Source organism: Lithobates pipiens, unplaced genomic scaffold (assembly GCF_037356315.1).
Source record: "Lithobates pipiens isolate NorthernLeopardFrog02 unplaced genomic scaffold, aLitPip1_a1.2 Scaffold_13, whole genome shotgun sequence".
Classification (NCBI taxonomy): domain Eukaryota; kingdom Metazoa; phylum Chordata; class Amphibia; order Anura; family Ranidae; genus Lithobates; species Lithobates pipiens.
This window is the reverse complement of record NW_027507718.1, coordinates 385,282,158-385,304,541: the sequence shown is the minus strand read 5'-3', so window position 1 is coordinate 385,304,541 and position 22,384 is coordinate 385,282,158. Positions and strand designations below refer to the sequence as shown.

The 22,384-nt window shown below is 42.4% G+C and overlaps 12 non-coding genes across 12 annotated transcripts; all 12 read left to right on the top strand.

The window, feature by feature from the left end:
* The first annotated feature begins 4,515 nt into the window (after positions 1 to 4,515).
* On the top strand, positions 4,516 to 4,600 carry TRNAR-UCU (transfer RNA arginine (anticodon UCU)). Its single transcript is given in 2 exon segments — positions 4,516 to 4,552; positions 4,565 to 4,600. It is a non-coding gene; the product is annotated as a tRNA-Arg (tRNA).
* Positions 4,601 to 6,904: 2,304 nt separating this feature from the next.
* On the top strand, positions 6,905 to 6,989 carry TRNAR-UCU (transfer RNA arginine (anticodon UCU)). The gene is given in 2 exon segments: positions 6,905 to 6,941; positions 6,954 to 6,989. It is a non-coding gene; the product is annotated as a tRNA-Arg (tRNA).
* A 1,115-nt stretch (positions 6,990 to 8,104) lies between these two features.
* On the top strand, positions 8,105 to 8,189 carry TRNAR-UCU (transfer RNA arginine (anticodon UCU)). Its single transcript is given in 2 exon segments — positions 8,105 to 8,141; positions 8,154 to 8,189. It is a non-coding gene; the product is annotated as a tRNA-Arg (tRNA).
* Positions 8,190 to 9,304: 1,115 nt separating this feature from the next.
* TRNAR-UCU (transfer RNA arginine (anticodon UCU)) lies at positions 9,305 to 9,389 on the top strand. Its single transcript is given in 2 exon segments — positions 9,305 to 9,341; positions 9,354 to 9,389. It is a non-coding gene; the product is annotated as a tRNA-Arg (tRNA).
* A 1,115-nt stretch (positions 9,390 to 10,504) lies between these two features.
* TRNAR-UCU (transfer RNA arginine (anticodon UCU)) lies at positions 10,505 to 10,589 on the top strand. The gene is given in 2 exon segments: positions 10,505 to 10,541; positions 10,554 to 10,589. It is a non-coding gene; the product is annotated as a tRNA-Arg (tRNA).
* A 1,115-nt stretch (positions 10,590 to 11,704) lies between these two features.
* Positions 11,705 to 11,789, top strand: TRNAR-UCU (transfer RNA arginine (anticodon UCU)). Its single transcript is given in 2 exon segments — positions 11,705 to 11,741; positions 11,754 to 11,789. It is a non-coding gene; the product is annotated as a tRNA-Arg (tRNA).
* A 2,315-nt stretch (positions 11,790 to 14,104) lies between these two features.
* TRNAR-UCU (transfer RNA arginine (anticodon UCU)) lies at positions 14,105 to 14,189 on the top strand. Its single transcript is given in 2 exon segments — positions 14,105 to 14,141; positions 14,154 to 14,189. It is a non-coding gene; the product is annotated as a tRNA-Arg (tRNA).
* Positions 14,190 to 15,304: 1,115 nt separating this feature from the next.
* TRNAR-UCU (transfer RNA arginine (anticodon UCU)) lies at positions 15,305 to 15,389 on the top strand. The gene is given in 2 exon segments: positions 15,305 to 15,341; positions 15,354 to 15,389. It is a non-coding gene; the product is annotated as a tRNA-Arg (tRNA).
* Positions 15,390 to 16,504: 1,115 nt separating this feature from the next.
* Positions 16,505 to 16,589, top strand: TRNAR-UCU (transfer RNA arginine (anticodon UCU)). Its single transcript is given in 2 exon segments — positions 16,505 to 16,541; positions 16,554 to 16,589. It is a non-coding gene; the product is annotated as a tRNA-Arg (tRNA).
* Positions 16,590 to 18,904: 2,315 nt separating this feature from the next.
* Positions 18,905 to 18,989, top strand: TRNAR-UCU (transfer RNA arginine (anticodon UCU)). The gene is given in 2 exon segments: positions 18,905 to 18,941; positions 18,954 to 18,989. It is a non-coding gene; the product is annotated as a tRNA-Arg (tRNA).
* A 1,115-nt stretch (positions 18,990 to 20,104) lies between these two features.
* On the top strand, positions 20,105 to 20,189 carry TRNAR-UCU (transfer RNA arginine (anticodon UCU)). The gene is given in 2 exon segments: positions 20,105 to 20,141; positions 20,154 to 20,189. It is a non-coding gene; the product is annotated as a tRNA-Arg (tRNA).
* A 1,115-nt stretch (positions 20,190 to 21,304) lies between these two features.
* TRNAR-UCU (transfer RNA arginine (anticodon UCU)) lies at positions 21,305 to 21,389 on the top strand. The gene is given in 2 exon segments: positions 21,305 to 21,341; positions 21,354 to 21,389. It is a non-coding gene; the product is annotated as a tRNA-Arg (tRNA).
* Positions 21,390 to 22,384: the final 995 nt, after the last annotated feature.

The window sequence follows — 22,384 nt, the reverse complement described above, 5'->3', positions numbered from 1 at the left end:
TTGTTAGTCAACGACCCTTAGCATTAGGCAACACAACCTACATCTGTTGTGGCAAGCTCTGTTACCCATGGATTCCTGAGGAACCCCAAGGGTGGTGTTATCTTGCTAAAATAGTCCCTATAATGGGAGTAGTGGGGGATAATGGACAAGGACACCTACTTAAAGCTAGTACCCACCCAAGATACCCTCTAAAACACCATGTGAAAAGAGAAATGTTCCTAGAAAAAGATATGACCTGGGCCTGGTTTCCTTCCTGGACAGGATGGGGAATAGATTTGATGAAGAAACTAAACAACTACACTTCAATCATAGATGAGATCTTGGAAAAGGACTCTGATGACATCACAAAACTAAACCTAGAAACCAGAGCAATTAGAAAACAACTAGAGCTACATGACCTGGCTATAGAAAGCATGAGTGCAGCCCTCACTGGCCTCTGTGAAATTACTGAGGACTATGAATGCTGCACCTGGATACATAACACGAGTATCGAGATCCCTGATTACTATGACATAATTGCACAACACAGAAAAGAGGTAAACAAGCTACAACAGGATGCAAGGGATATTGGGAAAACATGGGACCCTTTCTCTACAGGGTTCAGTTTAGGAGGTCTCACTTCATGGTTGAAGAACACTGCAATGACTATTTTCACCATACTGCTTTTCATATTGTTCTTGTATGCATGCTTCATGTTACTCAAATGCCTCTGCAGGAAGGGTAGCGAAGCACATTCCGAAACCATGAAGCTGACTTCCATTTCCAGAGATCCCACGGTATGGTACGAGAATCAGGAACATGAGGCCGGAGGATATGAATCCTTGAGGCGTGACGAAAAGGTAGAGAATGACCATTTCGATGATATCGAATGGTCAAAGGGAGGATTGTAAGGAGATTCCATAATACATTGCATTATTGATTGTTGATTTTGATTATTGATTTCACCCTGAAGATATAAGTTCAGGATTGCTTATCTGCTTAGTGATTGAAAGAGACTTTCTTGATACATTTCAGGAAATCTATCTCATGACAGTATTGCTTAATAACTGAATTATCTCATTGCCATGTCTATCTATTTCTGTTAAATGTCTTCATCTTAGGAAGCATCTGTTTGTGGTTTTCATCTCTGTACACTGTTACTGGGTATGAAAAGGCTAGATTTGGTTTTTAGGAAGTTGTGGCTGGCACATCATGGTCAGCAGACGGTAACAGAAAGTAAGGAATTATTGAACTGTAATAAGTTTGAAATACAGAGGTTAAAATTAAGGTCACAAGACATTGACGAATAATATGCTAATGAACATTTATGTGTATCATTTTGATTGGCCCCCAAAATTGGGGCAGAGTTTTGTAAAAATAGTATAAAACGGCGAATCCAGTATTAAAGAATTGTAACCATTTCAGCATACCAATTGTGTCTGTATGAGTCATTGGTTATCCGCCGGCGAGGACCTCCACTGAGCCATCTCCAAGAGCCTAGGCCACAAGGAGAAGACGGGCAACCTAACACCAACCATTTACTAGTAGAGGTGTCAGCCACCCGATCTCTGCCAATCTCTCCTTGGCTTCCGTTCTCCCAACAAATCAAATTCAAAATACTAAGGGCATAAAAAGCTTCCCACAACTCTGCCTCTAGCTACATCATTAACCTTATCATATAGTATCAAATAAACCACCCTGTTCTCTGCTTCCAAGAACTCCTGTTCGCTAGCTCCCTCAACACTTCATCCCATGCTGTCCTCTGGGATTTTCCCATGGACTATCCCATCCTCTCAGATTCCCTACACCAATCTATATGGCTATTTCCCTGTCTGTATGCTTCAGGTGATCCCTGCAAACTCATCTATTCAGGATAGTCTTTCCTGCCATCACCTAATTGCTGAGCTCTTCCTTTCTCCAACAACTAATCAACGGTACAAATATTTCTACTTAACATGACCTCCGGTTCCCACTTAAATATCAAAAGATATTGCACTAAGGCACATGCCCAAGCAGGTAAATTTAAATCTTCAACTGTATCTGGACCAGATCTTGAGCTCATCCCTATTATTTAGCAGTGACCATTATTCAATTGTGTTTATTTGTTACGACTTGAATAGTTCCTCAGGCAAGTTCCTCTAACAAAGTCTTCAGAGAGGGCTCTGTGGCGCAATGGATAGCGCATTGGACTTCTAGTTGGTGTAGTAATTCAAAGGTTGTGGGTTCGAGTCGGTTTTATATAGTCATTCTTCATAGTGATGCTGCTCTAATGCTTTATAAAGTAATGCATTACATTCATAAGGGAGCTTTATTGACGTGGATTTGCTGCACAAGTTAACGATAGAGCCTAGTGGTTTAGGCTTCTCTTGAGAGTTGATATCAGCAAAATTGGAAGTACCCTGTGCAATTCAGAGCAAAGAGAGGGAATGGTAAGCTAACCTGTGTTATATTGTTCCCTTCCCTCATGCCCGGTGCAAGCTGTAATTCTTTATGTACCCTTTTGTCAGCCCCACAACTATTTACTGTCTAAATCTCGCTACCTTCCCCACAATAAGAATTCCAAAGAATGCCCCATTTTTACCAATGACACCACCAAACTTCCACTTCACTCCCGTGATATCTCTCGACTATTGCAACTCCTTACTCTATGGCCTGCCTCTAAACAGACCATTCCCCCTTCAGTCTATCTGATTCGCTACTGCCAGTTGTATCCCCCTTACCAACCATTTACTAGTAGAGGTGTCAGCCACCCGATCTCTGCCAATCTCTCCTTGGCTTCCGTTCTCCCAACAAATCAAATTCAAAATACTAAGGGCATAAAAAGCTTCCCACAACTCTGCCTCTAGCTACATCATTAACCTTATCATATAGTATCAAATAAACCACCCTGTTCTCTGCTTCCAAGAACTCCTGTTCGCTAGCTCCCTCAACACTTCATCCCATGCTGTCCTCTGGGATTTTCCCATGGACTATCCCATCCTCTCAAATTCCCTACACCAATCTATATGGCTATTTCCCTGTCTGTATGCTTCAGGTGATCCCTGCAAACTCATCTATTCAGGATAGTCTTTCCTGCCATCACCTAATTGCTGAGCTCTTCCTTTCTCCAACAACTAATCAACGGTACAAATATTTCTACTTAACATGACCTCCGGTTCCCACTTAAATATCAAAAGATATTGCACTAAGGCACATGCCCAAGCAGGTAAATTTAAATCTTAAACTGTATCTGGACCAGATCTTGAGCTCATCCCTATTATTTAGCAGTGACCATTATTCAATTGTGTTTATTTGTTACGACTTGAATAGTTCCTCAGGCAAGTTCCTCTAACAAAGTCTTCAGAGAGGGCTCTGTGGCGCAATGGATAGCGCATTGGACTTCTGGTTGGTGTAGTAATTCAAAGGTTGTGGGTTTGAGTCGGTTTTATATAGTCATTCTTCATAGTGATGCTGCTCTAATGCTTTATAAAGTAATGCATTACATTCATAAGGGAGCTTTATTGACGTGGATTTGCTGCACAAGTTAACGATAGAGCCTAGTGGTTTAGGCTTCTCTTGAGAGTTGATATCAGCAAAATTGGAAGTACCCTGTGCAATTCAGAGCAAAGAGAGGGAATGGTAAGCTAACCTGCGTTATATTGTTCCCTTCCCTCATGCCCGGTGCAAGCTGTAATTCTTTATGTACCCTTTTGTCAGCCCCACAACTATTTACTGTCTAAATCTCGCTACCTTCCCCACAATAAGAATTCCAAAGAATGCCCCATTTTTACCAATGACACCACCAAACTTCCACTTCACTCCCGTGATATCTCTCGACTATTGCAACTCCTTACTCTATGGCCTGCCTCTAAACAGACCATTCCCCCTTCAGTCTATCTGATTCGCTACTGCCAGTTGTATCCCCCTTACCAACCATTTACTAGTAGAGGTGTCAGCCACCCGATCTCTGCCAATCTCTCCTTGGCTTCCGTTCTCCCAACAAATCAAATTCAAAATACTAAGGGCATAAAAAGCTTCCCACAACTCTGCCTCTAGCTACATCATTAACCTTATCATATAGTATCAAATAAACCACCCTGTTCTCTGCTTCCAAGAACTCCTGTTCGCTAGCTCCCTCAACACTTCATCCCATGCTGTCCTCTGGGATTTTCCCATGGACTATCCCATCCTCTCAGATTCCCTACACCAATCTATATGGCTATTTCCCTGTCTGTATGCTTCAGGTGATCCCTGCAAACTCATCTATTCAGGATAGTCTTTCCTGCCATCACCTAATTGCTGAGCTCTTCCTTTCTCCAACAACTAATCAACGGTACAAATATTTCTACTTAACATGACCTCCGGTTCCCACTTAAATATCAAAAGATATTGCACTAAGGCACATGCCCAAGCAGGTAAATTTAAATCTTAAACTGTATCTGGACCAGATCTTGAGCTCATCCCTATTATTTAGCAGTGACCATTATTCAATTGTGTTTATTTGTTACGACTTGAATAGTTCCTCAGGCAAGTTCCTCTAACAAAGTCTTCAGAGAGGGCTCTGTGGCGCAATGGATAGCGCATTGGACTTCTAGTTGGTGTAGTAATTCAAAGGTTGTGGGTTCGAGTCCCACCAGAGTCGGTTTTATATAGTCATTCTTCATAGTGATGCTGCTCTAATGCTTTATAAAGTAATGGATTACATTCATAAGGGAGCTTTATTGACGTGGATTTGCTGCACAAGTTATCGATAGAGCCTAGTGGTTTAGGCTTCTCTTGAGAGTTGATATCAGCAAAATTGGAAGTACCCTGTGCAATTCAGAGCAAAGAGAGGGAATGGTAAGCTAACCTGCGTTATATTGTTCCCTTCCCTCATGCCCGGTGCAAGCTGTAATTCTTTATGTACCCTTTTGTCAGCCCCACAACTATTTACTGTCTAAATCTCGCTACCTTCCCCACAATAAGAATTCCAAAGAATGCCCCATTTTTACCAATGACACCACCAAACTTCCACTTCACTCCCGTGATATCTCTCGACTATTGCAACTCCTTACTCTATGGCCTGCCTCTAAACAGACCATTCCCCCTTCAGTCTATCTGATTCGCTACTGCCAGTTGTATCCCCCTTACCAACCATTTACTAGTAGAGGTGTCAGCCACCCGATCTCTGCCAATCTCTCCTTGGCTTCCGTTCTCCCAACAAATCAAATTCAAAATACTAAGGGCATAAAAAGCTTCCCACAACTCTGCCTCTAGCTACATCATTAACCTTATCATATAGTATCAAATAAACCACCCTGTTCTCTGCTTCCAAGAACTCCTGTTCGCTAGCTCCCTCAACACTTCATCCCATGCTGTCCTCTGGGATTTTCCCATGGACTATCCCATCCTCTCAAATTCCCTACACCAATCTATATGGCTATTTCCCTGTCTGTATGCTTCAGGTGATCCCTGCAAACTCATCTATTCAGGATAGTCTTTCCTGCCATCACCTAATTGCTGAGCTCTTCCTTTCTCCAACAACTAATCAACGGTACAAATATTTCTACTTAACATGACCTCCGGTTCCCACTTAAATATCAAAAGATATTGCACTAAGGCACATGCCCAAGCAGGTAAATTTAAATCTTAAACTGTATCTGGACCAGATCTTGAGCTCATCCCTATTATTTAGCAGTGACCATTATTCAATTGTGTTTATTTGTTACGACTTGAATAGTTCCTCAGGCAAGTTCCTCTAACAAAGTCTTCAGAGAGGGCTCTGTGGCGCAATGGATAGCGCATTGGACTTCTAGTTGGTGTAGTAATTCAAAGGTTGTGGGTTTGAGTCGGTTTTATATAGTCATTCTTCATAGTGATGCTGCTCTAATGCTTTATAAAGTAATGCATTACATTCATAAGGGAGCTTTATTGACGTGGATTTGCTGCACAAGTTAACGATAGAGCCTAGTGGTTTAGGCTTCTCTTGAGAGTTGATATCAGCAAAATTGGAAGTACCCTGTGCAATTCAGAGCAAAGAGAGGGAATGGTAAGCTAACCTGCGTTATATTGTTCCCTTCCCTCATGCCCGGTGCAAGCTGTAATTCTTTATGTACCCTTTTGTCAGCCCCACAACTATTTACTGTCTAAATCTCGCTACCTTCCCCACAATAAGAATTCCAAAGAATGCCCCATTTTTACCAATGACACCACCAAACTTCCACTTCACTCCCGTGATATCTCTCGACTATTGCAACTCCTTACTCTATGGCCTGCCTCTAAACAGACCATTCCCCCTTCAGTCTATCTGATTCGCTACTGCCAGTTGTATCCCCCTTACCAACCATTTACTAGTAGAGGTGTCAGCCACCCGATCTCTGCCAATCTCTCCTTGGCTTCCGTTCTCCCAACAAATCAAATTCAAAATACTAAGGGCATAAAAAGCTTCCCACAACTCTGCCTCTAGCTACATCATTAACCTTATCATATAGTATCAAATAAACCACCCTGTTCTCTGCTTCCAAGAACTCCTGTTCGCTAGCTCCCTCAACACTTCATCCCATGCTGTCCTCTGGGATTTTCCCATGGACTATCCCATCCTCTCAGATTCCCTACACCAATCTATATGGCTATTTCCCTGTCTGTATGCTTCAGGTGATCCCTGCAAACTCATCTATTCAGGATAGTCTTTCCTGCCATCACCTAATTGCTGAGCTCTTCCTTTCTCCAACAACTAATCAACGGTACAAATATTTCTACTTAACATGACCTCCGGTTCCCACTTAAATATCAAAAGATATTGCACTAAGGCACATGCCCAAGCAGGTAAATTTAAATCTTAAACTGTATCTGGACCAGATCTTGAGCTCATCCCTATTATTTAGCAGTGACCATTATTCAATTGTGTTTATTTGTTACGACTTGAATAGTTCCTCAGGCAAGTTCCTCTAACAAAGTCTTCAGAGAGGGCTCTGTGGCGCAATGGATAGCGCATTGGACTTCTAGTTGGTGTAGTAATTCAAAGGTTGTGGGTTCGAGTCCCACCAGAGTCGGTTTTATATAGTCATTCTTCATAGTGATGCTGCTCTAATGCTTTATAAAGTAATGGATTACATTCATAAGGGAGCTTTATTGACGTGGATTTGCTGCACAAGTTATCGATAGAGCCTAGTGGTTTAGGCTTCTCTTGAGAGTTGATATCAGCAAAATTGGAAGTACCCTGTGCAATTCAGAGCAAAGAGAGGGAATGGTAAGCTAACCTGCGTTATATTGTTCCCTTCCCTCATGCCCGGTGCAAGCTGTAATTCTTTATGTACCCTTTTGTCAGCCCCACAACTATTTACTGTCTAAATCTCGCTACCTTCCCCACAATAAGAATTCCAAAGAATGCCCCATTTTTACCAATGACACCACCAAACTTCCACTTCACTCCCGTGATATCTCTCGACTATTGCAACTCCTTACTCTATGGCCTGCCTCTAAACAGACCATTCCCCCTTCAGTCTATCTGATTCGCTACTGCCAGTTGTATCCCCCTTACCAACCATTTACTAGTAGAGGTGTCAGCCACCCGATCTCTGCCAATCTCTCCTTGGCTTCCGTTCTCCCAACAAATCAAATTCAAAATACTAAGGGCATAAAAAGCTTCCCACAACTCTGCCTCTAGCTACATCATTAACCTTATCATATAGTATCAAATAAACCACCCTGTTCTCTGCTTCCAAGAACTCCTGTTCGCTAGCTCCCTCAACACTTCATCCCATGCTGTCCTCTGGGATTTTCCCATGGACTATCCCATCCTCTCAGATTCCCTACACCAATCTATATGGCTATTTCCCTGTCTGTATGCTTCAGGTGATCCCTGCAAACTCATCTATTCAGGATAGTCTTTCCTGCCATCACCTAATTGCTGAGCTCTTCCTTTCTCCAACAACTAATCAACGGTACAAATATTTCTACTTAACATGACCTCCGGTTCCCACTTAAATATCAAAAGATATTGCACTAAGGCACATGCCCAAGCAGGTAAATTTAAATCTTAAACTGTATCTGGACCAGATCTTGAGCTCATCCCTATTATTTAGCAGTGACCATTATTCAATTGTGTTTATTTGTTACGACTTGAATAGTTCCTCAGGCAAGTTCCTCTAACAAAGTCTTCAGAGAGGGCTCTGTGGCGCAATGGATAGCGCATTGGACTTCTAGTTGGTGTAGTAATTCAAAGGTTGTGGGTTCGAGTCCCACCAGAGTCGGTTTTATATAGTCATTCTTCATAGTGATGCTGCTCTAATGCTTTCTAAAGTAATGCATTACATTCATAAGGGAGCTTTATTGACGTGGATTTGCTGCACAAGTTAACGATAGAGCCTAGTGGTTTAGGCTTCTCTTGAGAGTTGATATCAGCAAAATTGGAAGTACCCTGTGCAATTCAGAGCAAAGAAAGGGAATGGTAAGCTAACCTGCGTTATATTGTTCCCTTCCCTCATGCCCGGTGCAAGCTGTAATTCTTTATGTACCCTTTTGTCAGCCCCACAACTATTTACTGTCTAAATCTCGCTACCTTCCCCACAATAAGAATTCCAAAGAATGCCCCATTTTTACCAATGACACCACCAAACTTCCACTTCACTCCCGTGATATCTCTCGACTATTGCAACTCCTTACTCTATGGCCTGCCTCTAAACAGACCATTCCCCCTTCAGTCTATCTGATTCGCTACTGCCAGTTGTATCCCCCTTACCAACCATTTACTAGTAGAGGTGTCAGCCACCCGATCTCTGCCAATCTCTCCTTGGCTTCCGTTCTCCCAACAAATCAAATTCAAAATACTAAGGGCATAAAAAGCTTCCCACAACTCTGCCTCTAGCTACATCATTAACCTTATCATATAGTATCAAATAAACCACCCTGTTCTCTGCTTCCAAGAACTCCTGTTCGCTAGCTCCCTCAACACTTCATCCCATGCTGTCCTCTGGGATTTTCCCATGGACTATCCCATCCTCTCAGATTCCCTACACCAATCTATATGGCTATTTCCCTGTCTGTATGCTTCAGGTGATCCCTGCAAACTCATCTATTCAGGATAGTCTTTCCTGCCATCACCTAATTGCTGAGCTCTTCCTTTCTCCAACAACTAATCAACGGTACAAATATTTCTACTTAACATGACCTCCGGTTCCCACTTAAATATCAAAAGATATTGCACTAAGGCACATGCCCAAGCAGGTAAATTTAAATCTTAAACTGTATCTGGACCAGATCTTGAGCTCATCCCTATTATTTAGCAGTGACCATTATTCAATTGTGTTTATTTGTTACGACTTGAATAGTTCCTCAGGCAAGTTCCTCTAACAAAGTCTTCAGAGAGGGCTCTGTGGCGCAATGGATAGCGCATTGGACTTCTAGTTGGTGTAGTAATTCAAAGGTTGTGGGTTCGAGTCCCACCAGAGTCGGTTTTATATAGTCATTCTTCATAGTGATGCTGCTCTAATGCTTTCTAAAGTAATGCATTACATTCATAAGGGAGCTTTATTGACGTGGATTTGCTGCACAAGTTAACGATAGAGCCTAGTGGTTTAGGCTTCTCTTGAGAGTTGATATCAGCAAAATTGGAAGTACCCTGTGCAATTCAGAGCAAAGAGAGGGAATGGTAAGCTAACCTGCGTTACATTGTTCCCTTCCCTCATGCCCGGTGCAAGCTGTAATTCTTTATGTACCCTTTTGTCAGCCCCACAACTATTTACTGTCTAAATCTCGCTACCTTCCCCACAATAAGAATTCCAAAGAATGCCCCATTTTTACCAATGACACCACCAAACTTCCACTTCACTCCCGTGATATCTCTCGACTATTGCAACTCCTTACTCTATGGCCTGCCTCTAAACAGACCATTCCCCCTTCAGTCTATCTGATTCGCTACTGCCAGTTGTATCCCCCTTACCAACCATTTACTAGTAGAGGTGTCAGCCACCCGATCTCTGCCAATCTCTCCTTGGCTTCCGTTCTCCCAACAAATCAAATTCAAAATACTAAGGGCATAAAAAGCTTCCCACAACTCTGCCTCTAGCTACATCATTAACCTTATCATATAGTATCAAATAAACCACCCTGTTCTCTGCTTCCAAGAACTCCTGTTCGCTAGCTCCCTCAACACTTCATCCCATGCTGTCCTCTGGGATTTTCCCATGGACTATCCCATCCTCTCAGATTCCCTACACCAATCTATATGGCTATTTCCCTGTCTGTATGCTTCAGGTGATCCCTGCAAACTCATCTATTCAGGATAGTCTTTCCTGCCATCACCTAATTGCTGAGCTCTTCCTTTCTCCAACAACTAATCAACGGTACAAATATTTCTACTTAACATGACCTCCGGTTCCCACTTAAATATCAAAAGATATTGCACTAAGGCACATGCCCAAGCAGGTAAATTTAAATCTTAAACTGTATCTGGACCAGATCTTGAGCTCATCCCTATTATTTAGCAGTGACCATTATTCAATTGTGTTTATTTGTTACGACTTGAATAGTTCCTCAGGCAAGTTCCTCTAACAAAGTCTTCAGAGAGGGCTCTGTGGCGCAATGGATAGCGCATTGGACTTCTAGTTGGTGTAGTAATTCAAAGGTTGTGGGTTCGAGTCCCACCAGAGTCGGTTTTATATAGTCATTCTTCATAGTGATGCTGCTCTAATGCTTTCTAAAGTAATGCATTACATTCATAAGGGAGCTTTATTGACGTGGATTTGCTGCACAAGTTAACGATAGAGCCTAGTGGTTTAGGCTTCTCTTGAGAGTTGATATCAGCAAAATTGGAAGTACCCTGTGCAATTCAGAGCAAAGAAAGGGAATGGTAAGCTAACCTGCGTTATATTGTTCCCTTCCCTCATGCCCGGTGCAAGCTGTAATTCTTTATGTACCCTTTTGTCAGCCCCACAACTATTTACTGTCTAAATCTCGCTACCTTCCCCACAATAAGAATTCCAAAGAATGCCCCATTTTTACCAATGACACCACCAAACTTCCACTTCACTCCCGTGATATCTCTCGACTATTGCAACTCCTTACTCTATGGCCTGCCTCTAAACAGACCATTCCCCCTTCAGTCTATCTGATTCGCTACTGCCAGTTGTATCCCCCTTACCAACCATTTACTAGTAGAGGTGTCAGCCACCCGATCTCTGCCAATCTCTCCTTGGCTTCCGTTCTCCCAACAAATCAAATTCAAAATACTAAGGGCATAAAAAGCTTCCCACAACTCTGCCTCTAGCTACATCATTAACCTTATCATATAGTATCAAATAAACCACCCTGTTCTCTGCTTCCAAGAACTCCTGTTCGCTAGCTCCCTCAACACTTCATCCCATGCTGTCCTCTGGGATTTTCCCATGGACTATCCCATCCTCTCAGATTCCCTACACCAATCTATATGGCTATTTCCCTGTCTGTATGCTTCAGGTGATCCCTGCAAACTCATCTATTCAGGATAGTCTTTCCTGCCATCACCTAATTGCTGAGCTCTTCCTTTCTCCAACAACTAATCAACGGTACAAATATTTCTACTTAACATGACCTCCGGTTCCCACTTAAATATCAAAAGATATTGCACTAAGGCACATGCCCAAGCAGGTAAATTTAAATCTTAAACTGTATCTGGACCAGATCTTGAGCTCATCCCTATTATTTAGCAGTGACCATTATTCAATTGTGTTTATTTGTTACGACTTGAATAGTTCCTCAGGCAAGTTCCTCTAACAAAGTCTTCAGAGAGGGCTCTGTGGCGCAATGGATAGCGCATTGGACTTCTAGTTGGTGTAGTAATTCAAAGGTTGTGGGTTCGAGTCCCACCAGAGTCGGTTTTATATAGTCATTCTTCATAGTGATGCTGCTCTAATGCTTTCTAAAGTAATGCATTACATTCATAAGGGAGCTTTATTGACGTGGATTTGCTGCACAAGTTAACGATAGAGCCTAGTGGTTTAGGCTTCTCTTGAGAGTTGATATCAGCAAAATTGGAAGTACCCTGTGCAATTCAGAGCAAAGAGAGGGAATGGTAAGCTAACCTGCGTTACATTGTTCCCTTCCCTCATGCCCGGTGCAAGCTGTAATTCTTTATGTACCCTTTTGTCAGCCCCACAACTATTTACTGTCTAAATCTCGCTACCTTCCCCACAATAAGAATTCCAAAGAATGCCCCATTTTTACCAATGACACCACCAAACTTCCACTTCACTCCCGTGATATCTCTCGACTATTGCAACTCCTTACTCTATGGCCTGCCTCTAAACAGACCATTCCCCCTTCAGTCTATCTGATTCGCTACTGCCAGTTGTATCCCCCTTACCAACCATTTACTAGTAGAGGTGTCAGCCACCCGATCTCTGCCAATCTCTCCTTGGCTTCCGTTCTCCCAACAAATCAAATTCAAAATACTAAGGGCATAAAAAGCTTCCCACAACTCTGCCTCTAGCTACATCATTAACCTTATCATATAGTATCAAATAAACCACCCTGTTCTCTGCTTCCAAGAACTCCTGTTCGCTAGCTCCCTCAACACTTCATCCCATGCTGTCCTCTGGGATTTTCCCATGGACTATCCCATCCTCTCAGATTCCCTACACCAATCTATATGGCTATTTCCCTGTCTGTATGCTTCAGGTGATCCCTGCAAACTCATCTATTCAGGATAGTCTTTCCTGCCATCACCTAATTGCTGAGCTCTTCCTTTCTCCAACAACTAATCAACGGTACAAATATTTCTACTTAACATGACCTCCGGTTCCCACTTAAATATCAAAAGATATTGCACTAAGGCACATGCCCAAGCAGGTAAATTTAAATCTTAAACTGTATCTGGACCAGATCTTGAGCTCATCCCTATTATTTAGCAGTGACCATTATTCAATTGTGTTTATTTGTTACGACTTGAATAGTTCCTCAGGCAGGTTCCTCTAACAAAGTCTTCAGAGAGGGCTCTGTGGTGCAATGGATAGCGCATTGGACTTCTAGTTGGTGTAGTAATTCAAAGGTTGTCGGTTCGAGTCCCACCAGAGTCGGTTTTATATAGTCATTCTTCATAGTGATGCTGCTCTAATGCTTTATAAAGTAATGGATTACATTCATAAGGGAGCTTTATTGACGTGGATTTGCTGCACAAGTTAACGATAGAGCCTAGTGGTTTAGGCTTCTCTTGAGAGTTGATATCAGCAAAATTGGAAGTACCCTGTGCAATTCAGAGCAAAGAGAGGGAATGGTAAGCTAACCTGCGTTATATTGTTCCCTTCCCTCATGCCCGGTGCAAGCTGTAATTCTTTATGTACCCTTTTGTCAGCCCCACAACTATTTACTGTCTAAATCTCGCTACCTTCCCCACAATAAGAATTCCAAAGAATGCCCCATTTTTACCAATGACACCACCAAACTTCCACTTCACTCCCGTGATATCTCTCGACTATTGCAACTCCTTACTCTATGGCCTGCCTCTAAACAGACCATTCCCCCTTCAGTCTATCTGATTCGCTACTGCCAGTTGTATGCCCCTTACCAACCATTTACTAGTAGAGGTGTCAGCCACCCGATCTCTGCCAATCTCTCCTTGGCTTCCGTTCTCCCAACAAATCAAATTCAAAATACTAAGGGCATAAAAAGCTTCCCACAACTCTGCCTCTAGCTACATCATTAACCTTATCATATAGTATCAAATAAACCACCCTGTTCTCTGCTTCCAAGAACTCCTGTTCGCTAGCTCCCTCAACACTTCATCCCATGCTGTCCTCTGGGATTTTCCCATGGACTATCCCATCCTCTCAAATTCCCTACACCAATCTATATGGCTATTTCCCTGTCTGTATGCTTCAGGTGATCCCTGCAAACTCATCTATTCAGGATAGTCTTTCCTGCCATCACCTAATTGCTGAGCTCTTCCTTTCTCCAACAACTAATCAACGGTACAAATATTTCTACTTAACATGACCTCCGGTTCCCACTTAAATATCAAAAGATATTGCACTAAGGCACATGCCCAAGCAGGTAAATTTAAATCTTAAACTGTATCTGGACCAGATCTTGAGCTCATCCCTATTATTTAGCAGTGACCATTATTCAATTGTGTTTATTTGTTACGACTTGAATAGTTCCTCAGGCAAGTTCCTCTAACAAAGTCTTCAGAGAGGGCTCTGTGGCGCAATGGATAGCGCATTGGACTTCTAGTTGGTGTAGTAATTCAAAGGTTGTGGGTTCGAGTCCCACCAGAGTCGGTTTTATATAGTCATTCTTCATAGTGATGCTGCTCTAATGCTTTATAAAGTAATGGATTACATTCATAAGGGAGCTTTATTGACGTGGATTTGCTGCACAAGTTAACGATAGAGCCTAGTGGTTTAGGCTTCTCTTGAGAGTTGATATCAGCAAAATTGGAAGTACCCTGTGCAATTCAGAGCAAAGAGAGGGAATGGTAAGCTAACCTGCGTTATATTGTTCCCTTCCCTCATGCCCGGTGCAAGCTGTAATTCTTTATGTACCCTTTTGTCAGCCCCACAACTATTTACTGTCTAAATCTCGCTACCTTCCCCACAATAAGAATTCCAAAGAATGCCCCATTTTTACCAATGACACCACCAAACTTCCACTTCACTCCCGTGATATCTCTCGACTATTGCAACTCCTTACTCTATGGCCTGCCTCTAAACAGACCATTCCCCCTTCAGTCTATCTGATTCGCTACTGCCAGTTGTATGCCCCTTACCAACCATTTACTAGTAGAGGTGTCAGCCACCCGATCTCTGCCAATCTCTCCTTGGCTTCCGTTCTCCCAACAAATCAAATTCAAAATACTAAGGGCATAAAAAGCTTCCCACAACTCTGCCTCTAGCTACATTATTAACCTTATCATATAGTATCAAATAAACCACCCTGTTGTCTGCTTCCAAGAACTCCTGTTCGCTAGCTCCCTCAACACTTCATCCCATGCTGTCCTCTGGGATTTTCCCATGGACTATCCCATCCTCTCAGATTCCCTACACCAATCTATATGGCTATTTCCCTGTCTGTATGCTTCAGGTGATCCCTGCAAACTCATCTATTCAGGATAGTCTTTCCTGCCATCACCTAATTGCTGAGCTCTTACTTTCTCCAACAACTAATCAACGGTACAAATATTTCTACTTAACATGACCTCCGGTTCCCACTTAAATATCAAAAGATATTGCACTAAGGCACATGCCCAAGCAGGTAAATTTAAATCTTAAACTGTATCTGGACCAGATCTTGAGCTCATCCCTATTATTTAGCAGTGACCATTATTCAATTGTGTTTATTTGTTACGACTTGAATAGTTCCTCAGGCAAGTTCCTCTAACAAAGTCTTCAGAGAGGGCTCTGTGGCGCAATGGATAGCGCATTGGACTTCTAGTTGGTGTAGTAATTCAAAGGTTGTGGGTTCGAGTCCCACCAGAGTCGGTTTTATATAGTCATTCTTCATAGTGATGCTGCTCTAATGCTTTATAAAGTAATGGATTACATTCATAAGGGAGCTTTATTGACGTGGATTTGCTGCACAAGTTATCGATAGAGCCTAGTGGTTTAGGCTTCTCTTGAGAGTTGATATCAGCAAAATTGGAAGTACCCTGTGCAATTCAGAGCAAAGAGAGGGAATGGTAAGCTAACCTGCGTTATATTGTTCCCTTGCCTCATGCCCGGTGCAAGCTGTAATTCTTTATGTACCCTTTTGTCAGCCCCACAACTATTTACTGTCTAAATCTCGCTACCTTCCCCACAATAAGAATTCCAAAGAATGCCCCATTTTTACCAATGACACCACCAAACTTCCACTTCACTCCAGTGATATCTCTCGACTATTGCAACTCCTTACTCTATGGCCTGCCTCTAAACAGACCATTCGCCCTTCAGTCTATCTGATTCGCTACTGCCAGTTGTATCCCCCTTACCAACCATTTACTAGTAGAGGTGTCAGCCACCCGATCTCTGCCAATCTCTCCTTGGCTTCCGTTCTCCCAACAAATCAAATTCAAAATACTAAGGGCATAAAAAGCTTCCCACAACTCTGCCTCTAGCTACATCATTAACCTTATCATATAGTATCAAATAAACCACCCTGTTGTCTGCTTCCAAGAACTCCTGTTCACTAGCTCCCTCAACACTTCATCCCATGCTGTCCTCTGGGATTTTCCCATGGACTATCCCATCCTCTCAAATTCCCTACACCAATCTATATGGCTATTTCCCTGTCTGTATGCTTCAGGTGATCCCTGCAAACTCATCTATTCAGGATAGTCTTTCCTGCCATCACCTAATTGCTGAGCTCTTCCTTTCTCCAACAACTAATCAACTGTACAAATATTTCTACTTAACATGACCTCCGGTTCCCACTTAAATATCAAAAGATATTGCACTAAGGCACATGCCCAAGCAGGTAAATTTAAATCTTAAACTGTATCTGGACCAGATCTTGAGCTCATCCCTATTATTTAGCAGTGACCATTATTCAATTGTGTTTATTTGTTACGACTTGAATAGTTCCTCAGGCAAGTTCCTCTAACAAAGTCTTCAGAGAGGGCTCTGTGGCGCAATGGATAGCGCATTGGACTTCTAGTTCGTGTAGTAATTCAAAGGTTGTGGGTTCGAGTCCCACTAGAGTCGGTTTTATATAGTCATTCTTCATAGTGATGCTGCTCTAATGCTTTATAAAGTAATGGATTACATTCATAAGGGAGCTTTAGTGACGTGGATTTGCTGCACAAGTTAACGATAGAGCCTAGTGGTTTAGGCTTCTCTTGAGAGTTGATATCAGCAAAATTGGAAGTACCCTGTGCAATTCAGAGCAAAGAGAGGGAATGGTAAGCTAACCTGCGTTATATTGTTCCCTTCCCTCATGCCCGGTGCAAGCTGTAATTCTTTATGTACCCTTTTGTCAGCCCCACAACTATTTACTGTCTAAATCTCGCTACCTTCCCCACAATAAGAATTCCAAAGAATGCACCATTTTTACCAATGACACCACCAAACTTCCACTTCACTCCCGTGATATCTCTCGACTATTGCAACTCCTTACTCTATGGCCTGCCTCTAAACAGACCATTCCCCCTTCAGTCTATCTGATTCGCTACTGCCAGTTGTATGCCCCTTACCAACCATTTACTAGTAGAGGTGTCAGCCACCCGATCTCTGCCAATCTCTCCTTGGCTTCCGTTCTCCCAACAAATCAAATTCAAAATACTAAGGGCATAAAAAGCTTCCCACAACTCTGCCTCTAGCTACATCATTAACCTTATCATATAGTATCAAATAAACCACCCTGTTCTCTGCTTCCAAGAACTCCTGTTCGCTAGCTCCCTCAACACTTCATCCCATGCTGTCCTCTGGGATTTTCCCATGGACTATCCCATCCTCTCAGATTCCCTACACCAATCTATATGGCTATTTCCCTGTCTGTATGCTTCAGGTGATCCCTGCAAACTCATCTATTCAGGATAGTCTTTCCTGCCATCACCTAATTGCTGAGCTCTTCCTTTCTCCAACAACTAATCAATGGTACAAATATTTCTACTTAACATGACCTCCGGTTCCCACTTAAATATCAAAAGATATTGCACTAAGGCACATGCCCAAGCAGGTAAATTTAAATCTTAAACTGTATCTGGACCAGATCTTGAGCTCATCCCTATTATTTAGCAGTGACCATTATTCAATTGTGTTTATTTGTTACGACTTGAATAGTTCCTCAGGCAAGTTCCTCTAACAAAGTCTTCAGGGAGGGCACTGTGGCGCAATGGATAGCGCATTGGACTTCTAGTTGGTGTAGTAATTCAAAGGTTGTGGGTTCGAGTCCCACCAGAGTTGGTTTTATATAGTCATTCTTCATAGTGATGCTGCTCTAATGCTTTATAAAGTAATGGATTACATTCATAAGGGAGCTTTATTGACGTGGATTTGCTGCACAAGTTAACGATAGAGCCTAGTGGTTTAGGCTTCTCTTGAGAGTTGATATCAGCAAAATTGGAAGTACCCTGTGCAATTCAGAGCAAAGAGAGGGAATGGTAAGCTAACCTGCGTTATATTGTTCCCTTCCCTCATGCCCGGTGCAAGCTGTAATTCTTTATGTACCCTTTTGTCAGCCCCACAACTATTTACTGTCTAAATCTCGCTACCTTCCCCACAATAAGAATTCCAAAGAATGCCCCATTTTTACCAATGACACCACCAAACTTCCACTTCACTCCCGTGATATCTCTCGACTATTGCAACTCCTTACTCTATGGCCTGCCTCTAAACAGACCATTCCCCCTTCAGTCTATCTGATTCGCTACTGCCAGTTGTATCCCCCTTACCAACCATTTACTAGTAGAGGTGTCAGCCACCCGATCTCTGCCAATCTCTCCTTGGCTTCCGTTCTCCCAACAAATCAAATTCAAAATACTAAGGGCATAAAAAGCTTCCCACAACTCTGCCTCTAGCTACATCATTAACCTTATCATATAGTATCAAATAAACCACCCTGTTCTCTGCTTCCAAGAACTCCTGTTCGCTAGCTCCCTCAACACTTCATCCCATGCTGTCCTCTGGGATTTTCCCATGGACTATCCCATCCTCTCAAATTCCCTACACCAATCTATATGGCTATTTCCCTGTCTGTATGCTTCAGGTGATCCCTGCAAACTCATCTATTCAGGATAGTCTTTCCTGCCATCACCTAATTGCTGAGCTCTTCCTTTCTCCAACAACTAATCAACGGTACAAATATTTCTACTTAACATGACCTCCGGTTCCCACTTAAATATCAAAAGATATTGCACTAAGGCACATGCCCAAGCAGGTAAATTTAAATCTTAAACTGTATCTGGACCAGATCTTGAGCTCATCCCTATTATTTAGCAGTGACCATTATTCAATTGTGTTTATTTGTTACGACTTGAATAGTTCCTCAGGCAAGTTCCTCTAACAAAGTCTTCAGAGAGGGCTCTGTGGCGCAATGGATAGCGCATTGGACTTCTAGTTGGTGTAGTAATTCAAAGGTTGTGGGTTCGAGTCCCACCAGAGTCGGTTTTATATAGTCATTCTTCATAGTGATGCTGCTCTAATGCTTTATAAAGTAATGGATTACATTCATAAGGGAGCTTTATTGACGTGGATTTGCTGCACAAGTTAACGATAGAGCCTAGTGGTTTAGGCTTCTCTTGAGAGTTGATATCAGCAAAATTGGAAGTACCCTGTGCAATTCAGAGCAAAGAGAGGGAATGGTAAGCTAACCTGCGTTATATTGTTCCCTTCCCTCATGCCCGGTGCAAGCTGTAATTCTTTATGTACCCTTTTGTCAGCCCCACAACTATTTACTGTCTAAATCTCGCTACCTTCCCCACAATAAGAATTCCAAAGAATGCCCCATTTTTACCAATGACACCACCAAACTTCCACTTCACTCCCGTGATATCTCTCGACTATTGCAACTCCTTACTCTATGGCCTGCCTCTAAACAGACCATTCCCCCTTCAGTCTATCTGATTCGCTACTGCCAGTTGTATCCCCCTTACCAACCATTTACTAGTAGAGGTGTCAGCCACCCGATCTCTGCCAATCTCTCCTTGGCTTCCGTTCTCCCAACAAATCAAATTCAAAATACTAAGGGCATAAAAAGCTTCCCACAACTCTGCCTCTAGCTACATCATTAACCTTATCATATAGTATCAAATAAACCACCCTGTTCTCTGCTTCCAAGAACTCCTGTTCGCTAGCTCCCTCAACACTTCATCCCATGCTGTCCTCTGGGATTTTCCCATGGACTATCCCATCCTCTCAAATTCCCTACACCAATCTATATGGCTATTTCCCTGTCTGTATGCTTCAGGTGATCCCTGCAAACTCATCTATTCAGGATAGTCTTTCCTGCCATCACCTAATTGCTGAGCTCTTCCTTTCTCCAACAACTAATCAACGGTACAAATATTTCTACTTAACATGACCTCCGGTTCCCACTTAAATATCAAAAGATATTGCACTAAGGCACATGCCCAAGCAGGTCAATTTAAATCTTAAACTGTATCTGGACCAGATCTTGAGCTCATCCCTATTATTTAGCAGTGACCATTATTCAATTGTGTTTATTTGTTACGACTTGAATAGTTCCTCAGGCAAGTTCCTCTAACAAAGTCTTCAGAGAGGGCTCTGTGGCGCAATGGATAGCGCATTGGACTTCTAGTTGGTGTAGTAATTCAAAGGTTGTGGGTTCGAGTCCCACCAGAGTCGGTTTTATATAGTCATTCTTCATAGTGATGCTGCTCTAATGCTTTATAAAGTAATGGATTACATTCATAAGGGAGCTTTATTGACGTGGATTTGCTGCACAAGTTAACGATAGAGCCTAGTGGTTTAGGTTTCTCTTGAGAGTTGATATCAGCAAAATTGTAAGTACCCTGTGCAATTCAGAGCAAAGAGAGGGAATGGTAAGCTAACCTGCGTTATATTGTTCCCTTCCCTCATGCCCGGTGCAAGCTGTAATTCTTTATGTACCCTTTTGTCAGCCCCACAACTATTTACTGTCTAAATCTCGCTACCTTCCCCACAATAAGAATTCCAAAGAATGCCCCATTTTTACCAATGACACCACCAAACTTCCACTTCACTCCCGTGATATCTCTCGACTATTGCAACTCCTTACTCTATGGCCTGCCTCTAAACAGACCATTCCCCCTTCAGTCTATCTGATTCGCTACTGCCAGTTGTATCCCCCTTACCAACCATTTACTAGTAGAGGTGTCAGCCACCCGATCTCTGCCAATCTCTCCTTGGCTTCCGTTCTCCCAACAAATCAAATTCAAAATACTAAGGGCATAAAAAGCTTCCCACAACTCTGCCTCTAGCTACAACATTAACCTTATCATATAGTATCAAATAAACCACCCTGTTCTCTGCTTCCAAGAACTCCTGTTCGCTAGCTCCCTCAACACTTCATCCCATGCTGTCCTCTGGGATTTTCCCATGGACTATCCCATCCTCTCAGATTCCCTACACCAATCTATATGGCTATTTCCCTGTCTGTATGCTTCAGGTGATCCCTGCAAACTCATCTATTCAGGATAGTCTTTCCTGCCATCACCTAATTGCTGAGCTCTTCCTTTCTCCAACAACTAATCAACGGTACAAATATTTCTACTTAACATGACCTCCGGTTCCCACTTAAATATCAAAAGATATTGCACTAAGGCACATGCCCAAGCAGGTAAATTTAAATCTTAAACTGTATCTGGACCAGATCTTGAGCTCATCCCTATTATTTAGCAGTGACCATTATTCAATTGTGTTTATTTGTTACGACTTGAATAGTTCCTCAGGCAAGTTCCTCTAACAAAGTCTTCAGAGAGGGCTCTGTGGCGCAATGGATAGCGCATTGGACTTCTAGTTGGTGTAGTAATTCAAAGGTTGTGGGTTCGAGTCCCACCAGAGTCGGTTTTATATAGTCATTCTTCATAGTGATGCTGCTCTAATGCTTTATAAAGTAATTGATTACATTCATAAGGGAGCTTTATTGACGTGGATTTGCTGCACAAGTTAACGATAGAGCCTAGTGGTTTAGGTTTCTCTTGAGAGTTGATATCAGCAAAATTGGAAGTACCCTGTGCAATTCAGAGCAAAGAGAGGGAATGGTAAGCTAACCTGCGTTATATTGTTCCCTTCCCTCATGCCCGGTGCAAGCTGTAATTCTTTATGTACCCTTTTGTCAGCCCCACAACTATTTACTGTCTAAATCTCGCTACCTTCCCCACAATAAGAATTCCAAAGAATGCCCCATTTTTACCAATGACACCACCAAACTTCCACTTCACTCCCGTGATATCTCTCGACTATTGCAACTCCTTACTCTATGGCCTGCCTCTAAACAGACCATTCCCCCTTCAGTCTATCTGATTCGCTACTGCCAGTTGTATCCCCCTTACCAACCATTTACTAGTAGAGGTGTCAGCCACCCGATCTCTGCCAATCTCTCCTTGGCTTCCGTTCTCCCAACAAATCAAATTCAAAATACTAAGGGCATAAAAAGCTTCCCACAACTCTGCCTCTAGCTACATCATTAACCTTATCATATAGTATCAAATAAACCACCCTGTTCTCTGCTTCCAAGAACTCCTGTTCGCTAGCTCCCTCAACACTTCATCCCATGCTGTCCTCTGGGATTTTCCCATGGACTATCCCATCCTCTCAGATTCCCTACACCAATCTATATGGCTATTTCCCTGTCTGTATGCTTCAGGTGATCCCTGCAAACTCATCTATTCAGGATAGTCTTTCCTGCCATCACCTAATTGCTGAGCTCTTCCTTTCTCCAACAACTAATCAACGGTACAAATATTTCTACTTAACATGACCTCCGGTTCCCACTTAAATATCAAAAGATATTGCACTAAGGCACATGCCCAAGCAGGTAAATTTAAATCTTAAACTGT